General features: G+C 45.5%; 1 pseudogene across 1 annotated transcript; it reads right to left on the reverse strand.

The window, feature by feature from the left end:
• Positions 1 to 5,741: 5,741 nt before the first annotated feature.
• LOC309564473 lies at positions 5,742 to 7,174 on the reverse strand (annotated as a pseudogene). Its single transcript has one exon. The product of its transcript is annotated as an uncharacterized misc_RNA (transcript).

Genomic DNA, 7,174 nt, shown 5'->3' on the forward strand with positions numbered 1-7,174 from the left:
GACTGAAGGGATGGTGACTGTAGGGAAGGTGACTGTAGGGATGGTGACTGTAGGGACAATGACTGTAGGGATGGTGACTGTAGGGAAGGCGACTGAAGGGATGGTGACTGTAGGGAAGGTGACTGTAGAGATGGTGACTGTAGGGACAATGACTGTAGGGAAGGTGACTGTAGGGATGGTGACTGTAGGGACGATGACTGTAGGGAAGGTGACTGTAGGGAAGGTGACTGTAGGGAAGGTGACTGTAGGGACGGTGGCTGTAGGGACGGTGACTGTAGGGACGGTGACTGTAGGGAAGGTGACTGTAGTGACGGTGACTGTAGGGAAGATGACTGTAGGGAAGGTGACTGTAGGGACAGTGGCTGTAGGGACAGTGACTGTAGGAAAGGTGACTGTAGGGACGGTGACTGTAGAGATAGTGACTGTAGGGATGGTGACTGTAGGGATGGTAACTGTAGGGAAGGTGACTGTAGGGACGGTTTCTGTAGGGATGGTGACTGTAGGGAAGGTGACTGTAGGGAAAGTGACTGTAGGGATGGTGACTGTAGGGATGGTGACTGTAGGGAAGGTGACTGTAGGGAAGGTGACTGTAGGGATGGTTACTGTAGGGACGGTGACTGTAGGGACAGTGACTGTAGGGAAGGTGACTGTAGGGACTGTGGCTGCAGGGACAGTGACTGTAGGGAAGGTGACTGTAGGGATGGTGACTGTAGGGAAGGTGACTGTAGGGAGGGTGACTGTAGGGAAGGTGACTGTAGGGAAGGTGACTGTAGGGACGGTGACTGTAGGGACGGTGTCTGTAGGGAAGGTGACTGTAGGGAAGGTGACTGTAGGGACGGTGACTGTAGGGATGGTGACTGTAGGGATGGTGACTGTAGGGATGGTGACTGTAGGGAAGGTGACTGTAGGGACGGTGACTGTAGGGATGGTGACTGTAGGGATGGTGTTTTTAGGGTCATAGTCAGGATTTTTCTTCCTCCAAACACGGCGAGTCAAGTTAATGCCAAAGAGCTTAATTTTGGTCTCATCTGACCACAGAACTTTCTCCCAATCCTTCTCTGAATCTTTAGATGTTCATTGGCAAACCTCAGACGGCTGTACATGTGTCTTCCTGAGGAGGGGACCTTGCAGACGCTGCAGGATTTCAATCCATGGCGGTGTGTTGTGTTACCAATGGTTGGTTTGGTGACTGCGGTCCCATCTGGGTTGAGGAAGCACGGGGTACCTGAAGGTTTATCATTCTAGACCTCCATCTCTGATCTACTGTACATTATTCTGGACTATCTGCGTCCCTCTCTCATAAGGCTATGCTGGTTGGACGCTACACTTAGGACTAGAGATTGGGTTTGGTTCAAGCAGGTTTCACAGAACACAAGTAAAGATCGGGTGCTAAACCTAAACCCCATTGAAGTCAACGGGAGCCAAATGTTAAGAATCAGTTCTGCCATTTTCTTGGCTAAAATAGGCAAGGGACTGTCAAACAAATGGAATGAGGGGCTGGGCACTGCTCTGGGGGACATGTACAAAAGTGAATAACATTTGAAAAGTTCTGTTTGGCTGGGAACAGTGATTATACAAAGGGTAACTTAAAAAATACCAAAATCCTTTACATAAAATGCTCGGGGTGTGCCCTGACCCTGCCTGTGAAGTCGGACATCTGTACAATGGATACAGCCTACTGAAGAAACACTGATATTTACAAAGAAGAACGTGTGTTTCAATTGCCTGAAAATGACAGTTCCCAACTGCTTCGATCGATTTGTAAACCAGCAGCCTAGAATTCCCTTCCACAAACCCGTATTCAACATGAGGGTCTGGTATAGATGTTAATGGGGGACCCCCACAAAAAAACAGTGTGGAGTTCTCCCTAAAAACACATATTACAGTGCCTTGCGAAAGTATTCGGCCCCCTTGAACTTTTCGACCTTTTGCCACATTTCAGACTTCAAACATAAAGATATAAAACTGTGATTTTTTGTGAAAAATCAACAACAAGTGGGACACAATCATGAAGTGGAATGAAATTTATTGGATATTTCAAACTTTGTTAACAAATAAAAAACTGAAAAATTGGACGTGCAAAATTATTCAGCCCCTTTACTTTCAGTGCAGCAAACTCTCTCCAGAAGTTCAGTGAGGATCTCTGAATGATCCAATGTTGACCTAAATGACTAATGATGATAAATAGAATCCACCTGTGTGTAATCAAGTCTCTGTATAAATGCACCTGCACTGTGATAGTCTCAGAGGTCCGTTTAAAGCGCAGAGAGCATCATGAAGAACAAGGAACACACCAGGCAGGTCCGAGATACTGTTGTGGAGAAGTTTAAAGCCGGATTTGGATACAAAAAGATTTCCCAAGCTTTAAACATCCCAAGGAGCACTGTGCAAGCGATAATATTGAAATGGAAGGAGTATCAGACCACTGCAAATCTACGAAGACCTGGCCGTCCCTCTAAACTTTCAGCTCATACAAGGAGAAGACTGATCAGAGATGCAGCCAAGAGGCCCATGATCACTCTGGATGAACTGCAGAGATCTACAGCTGAGGTGGGAGACTCTGTCCATAGGACAACAATCAGTCGTATACTGCACAAATCTGCCCTTTATGGAAGAGTGGCAAGAAGAAAGCCATTTCTTAAAGATATCCATAAAAAGTGTCATTTAAAGTTTGCCACAAGCCACCTGGGAGACACCAAACATGTGGAAGAAGGGGCTCTGGTCAGATGAAACCAAAATCAAACTTTTTGGCAGCAATGCAAAACGTTATGTTTGGTGTAAAAGCAGCACAGCTCATCACCCTGAACACACCATCCCCACTGTGAAACATGGTGGTGGCAGCATCATGGTTTGGGCCTGCTTTTCTTTAGCAGGGACAGGGAAGATGGTTAAAATTGATGGGAAGATGGATGGAGCCAAATACAGGACCATTCTGGAAGAAAACCTGATGGAGTCTGCAAAAGACCTGAGACTGGGATGGAGATTTGTCTTCCAACAAGACAATGATCCAAAACATAAAGCAAAATCTACAATGGAATGGTTCACAAATAAACATATCCAGGTGTTAGAATGGCCAAGTCAAAGTCCAGACCTGAATCCAATCGAGAATCTGTGGAAAGAACTGAAAACTGCTGTTCACATACGCTCTCCATCCAACCTCACTGAGCTCGAGCTGTTTTGCAAGGAGGAATGGGCAAAAATTTCAGTCTCTCGATGTGCAAAACTGATAGAGACATACCCCAAGCGACTTACAGCTGTAATCGCAGCAAAAGGTGGCGCTACAAAGTAATAACTTAAGGGGGCTGAATAATTTTGCACGCCCAATTTTTCAGTTTTTTATTTGTTAAAAAAGTTTCAAATATCCAATAAATTTCGTTCAACTTCATGATTGCGTCCCACTTGTTGATTCTTCACAAAAAATTACAGTTTTATATCTTTATGTTTGAAGCCTGGAATGTGGCAAAAGGTCGAAAAGTTCAAGGGGCCGAATACTTTTGCAAAGCACTGTAACCCTTTATCCTTGATGAGGGTCTGGTATGGATGTAAGGGGGTCCACCCACAGAAAAACTTCCAAGGTGTTCCCCCCAATTCCCATACCAGATGCTTCAAGTCTGGTATGAATTTTAAGTGGGACTCCCACAAAAAAACAAGAAAAAAGGCATGGGATACCCCTAAAATCATGCTTGCCAGGAAAGGGGGGAGGGGTGAGTATGCCCCGTTCTTCCTGAACCATACCAGGTCACATGCCTTCAACATGGGGGATACCCTGCTCAGAGGGACCCCTCTGGTAAAGCACCTTGTCCCTATGTTGGTGAGGACAAGGGCCTCTTCCCCACAACCCTGGTCCGGTGAGGACAGGGGTCTCTTCCCCACAATCATGGTATGGTGGTTGTGGGGACTGCAACAGTAAATAAGCAAATAAAGACACTACACTTTTTGAGAAGTCCTTTATTTATAAAAAAAAAAAAGTCCCACCATGTAAATCCATTGTCCATCACGTCGTCCAGTGATGCAGACCCATGTCAGTCTTGATTAACAAATAACCCCCCCCCCCCCCTCAGAGTTGCTGAAAGAAAACACTTGCGGACCAAATGACACATCTGATCCTGATGCTACTATCGCGATAAATGACAGTGCCAGTCCCCACCGCCAAATGCATACCTACTCATGTAATTGATGACATTGCCATTACCATATTAGGTAAAATGTCATTGATGTCAACCACTGTCCCTTCTTTGCTTATATGGCCAGGAATTTCCAGCCAGCAAATGAATAGGGTCAGGTGATGTCACTGGTTGCTAAGGACATTGCAGGTAATGGCACCCACTGCTTCCTTCACAACCATTGAAAGTGGAAGACATAAGCTGTCATCTATAGTAACGGTAGAAAAATATGATGTGAATGACGCTTGTCTGCGCTCCCTTCATATAGCAAATGGAAAGATTGGCCACAGTCTGATAACCTTCTCATATAGTAAAGCTTTTTTATTACAGACAAAAACATAGAATGTCCAAGGTCCTCCTCGCACTAACACACGTAACCCATAATGGGCTTAGTCAAAGTTTTAATAATGTTCCTACGACTTTATAATGTCTCTATGACTAAGCCCTATAGTCATGACATCTTGAGGAGAGTCTTTACTGTATACTGATGTCATCAGAGTGCGCCCAGCCCTCTTCTTTTGTAGGATGTGGCTCCTGGGTGCTTAAGGTTCTAGTGGTAACTTAAGCCTCGTACACACGCGTCGAAAATCGGCAAGGAATTTTCGTCAGACGACCGATCTGCCTATTTTCGGCTTGTTAGTATGATGCTTTCGACAACCGACTCCGACTTTTCGGCTGAAAAAATTCTGGTGTGCAGGCTATAAAATTTTTTTCCTCCGTCAAAACACGTCCGATTTTCGTGCAGTCAGTACAGATTTCGACAGGGAAAAATCTTATGAGCAAGACTGGGCATGCTCAGAGATGAAAGAACACAAAGAAAGCAAACCAACACATGACATCACTTCTGAAGTAGAATTTTGTCGTGCGGGAAAATTTGTGTGCAGTCTAGGCACATTCCAACCAACAAAACACCACTCTGGACAAAAGACGGACGATCGGTCGGCCGATAATCGTTGCGTGTGTACTAGGCTTTAGTCTTTATATTTCAAGGTAGGACAGCATGAAAAGGTTCCTGTTTATACTTTACACTCAACCAATCACGTACCACCTCACTTGTGAAGGAAAGTTGCAGGTTGCTTTCTCTAGGCCAGAATGGACATCATTATTAGTCAACATCTTCAGGGTTTCCCCCGGAAGGGGAGATTCCTGCAGCACTCCAATACCAAGGCTCAATGGCCAGGAATAACGTTCTCACAGTAGAACCCTCACCAGGCAGGAGTCCAGGAGAGAAGACCTCATGCCAAGAAGTTTCTCAAATATTTAAAATCTTCCCAACCAGCTCAACAGAAACATTCCCATAGACACTCCTAAACCTTGTGGACAGCCTTCCCAGAAGAGTTGAAGCTGTTATAGCTGCAAAGGGTGGGCCAACTCAATATTAAACCCTACGGACTAAGACTGGGATGCCATTAAAGCTCATGTGTGTGTAGAGGCAGGCGTCCCAATACTTTTGACATTATAGTGTATGAGAATGGTTGTTGCACCTCTGTCGCTAACCAGAAGGAATTCCTCGCGATGACGATAATTATACCCATAACTAGTTTTGGAATGAATCTTTATTAAATGGAACAATTCAGCCTATGAAATTCCATTGCACACGTCCCCAGCGTTAGAAGGTACAGAATGCGTCCTGTGATGTCTAATTAAATGTATTTTTTGGATGAAACCTTTCCCGCACTCTGCACATGAAAAAGGGCGTTCGCCCGTGTGACCTCTCTGGTGTCTAAGAAGGTGTGCCTTCAAAGTGAAACATTTCCCGCAATCAGGACATGAAAAGGGACGCTCCCCCGTGTGACTTTTCTGGTGCTTTACAAGATATTTCTTCAGCATGAAGGACTTCCCACACTCTGAGCACGAAAAGGGGCGCTCGCCGCTGTGACTTTGGAGGTGTGAAAGAAGTTCTCTTTCTTGGATGAAAGATTTCCCGCACTCTGGGCAGGAAAACGGCTTCTCGCTGGAGTGGGTCTTCTGGTGTCTAACGAGTTCGGAATTATTGATAAAGGATTTCCCACACTCTGGGCAGGCATAGATCTCCTTCCCTGTGTGGCCTCTCTGGTGGATCTTCAGTTCCGTCTTCAGGACAACGGGGTTTTCTCCATGTGAAGTCTCTTATGTCTTTCGAGAGTCAGTTTCCGTGTGAAGCGTTTCCCGCACACTAAACAGAAGAACGGCTGTTCGCCGGTGTGGAATCTCTGGTGGTTAATAAGGGTGGTTTTATGAGTGAAACATTTCCCGCACTCGGGACAGGAAAACGGCTTCTCACCAGTGTGGAGTTTCAAATGAATGTTAAGGTGTCCTTTTTGTGAGAAGCATTTCCCGCACTCCGGACAGGAAAAGGGCTTCTCGCCCGTATGAACTCTCTGATGCCGGACAATATCTGCTTTATCTATAAAAGACTTCTTGCACTCCGCACACGAGAAAGGAGTCTCGCCCGTGTGAACTCTAAAGTGGGCCTTCAGGCGATCTTTCTGTTTAAAGCATTTCCCGCACTCTGGGCACGAATAGGGACGGTCTCCAGTGTGACTTTTTTCATGTCTGTCTAGATGTGATTTTGCAGTAAAGCCTTTCCCGCACTCCGAGCAGATAAAGGGCCGCATCCCGATGTGAACGTTTTCATGTCTGATAAGATTTGATTTGGTCTTGAAACACTTCCCGCACTCTAGACATACAAAGGGGCGCCTCTCTCTGTGGGTCTTCTGACGTAGAAGAGGTGTAATTATTGTGAAACAATCGTCATATGTAGAATTTGGTAATATCTCATCATCTCTAAGGATGGAAGCATGTGACTCGTCAGGGGAAGATTCCTCGGGATTGGATGGATCTATGGACCTATTCATACCGTAAAATGCCGGGTGGATATTGGAGGTCGTATCTAATATACTGCAAGATTCCTCGGGACTGGATGGATCTATGGACCTTTTCATACCGTAAAATGCCGGATGGATATTGGAGGTCGTATCTAATATACTGGAAGATTCCTCGGGACTGGATGGATCTATGGACCTATTCAT

This window comes from Pelophylax lessonae (assembly GCF_965119305.1).
Source record: "Pelophylax lessonae genome assembly, chromosome: 9".
Lineage (NCBI taxonomy): Eukaryota > Metazoa > Chordata > Amphibia > Anura > Ranidae > Pelophylax > Pelophylax lessonae.